Source organism: Chrysochloris asiatica, unplaced genomic scaffold (assembly GCF_000296735.1).
Source record: "Chrysochloris asiatica unplaced genomic scaffold, ChrAsi1.0 scaffold00135, whole genome shotgun sequence".
Lineage (NCBI taxonomy): Eukaryota > Metazoa > Chordata > Mammalia > Afrosoricida > Chrysochloridae > Chrysochloris > Chrysochloris asiatica.
In genome coordinates, this window is record NW_006408653.1 from 5,886,400 (window position 1) to 5,886,905 (window position 506).

The following is a 506-nucleotide window of genomic DNA, read 5'->3' on the forward strand; positions in this document are numbered from 1 at the left end:
ACCAAACTGATGCACCACTGGAGGCACTCACTTTTTTATGTCAGGAAATTTGGAAGGCAGCTACCTGGTCACCCAATTCAAAGAGATCCATATTTGTGCCCATTCCAAATTTAGATGACCCAATGGAATTTGGAGATCATCAAACAATATCATTAATAAAACTTGCAAATAAAATTTTGCTGAAGATAATTTTTAAATGGCTATAGCAGTACATCAACAGGGAACTGCCAGAAATGCACATCAGATTCAGAAGAGGACATGGAACTAGGGATATCATTGCTGGCAGCAGATGGATCTAGGCTGAAACAAGACAATACCAGGAAGACGTTTACTTGTGCTTTATTGAGTATGCAAAAACTTTTACTTTGTGAATCATGACAAACTGTGGATAAGATTATGGAGAATAGGTATAACAGAACACTTAATTATGCTCTTGACCAATAGACCAAGAGGCAGTGGTTCAAACAGAACAAGGAATACTGAATGGTTAAAATCAGGAAAGGTGT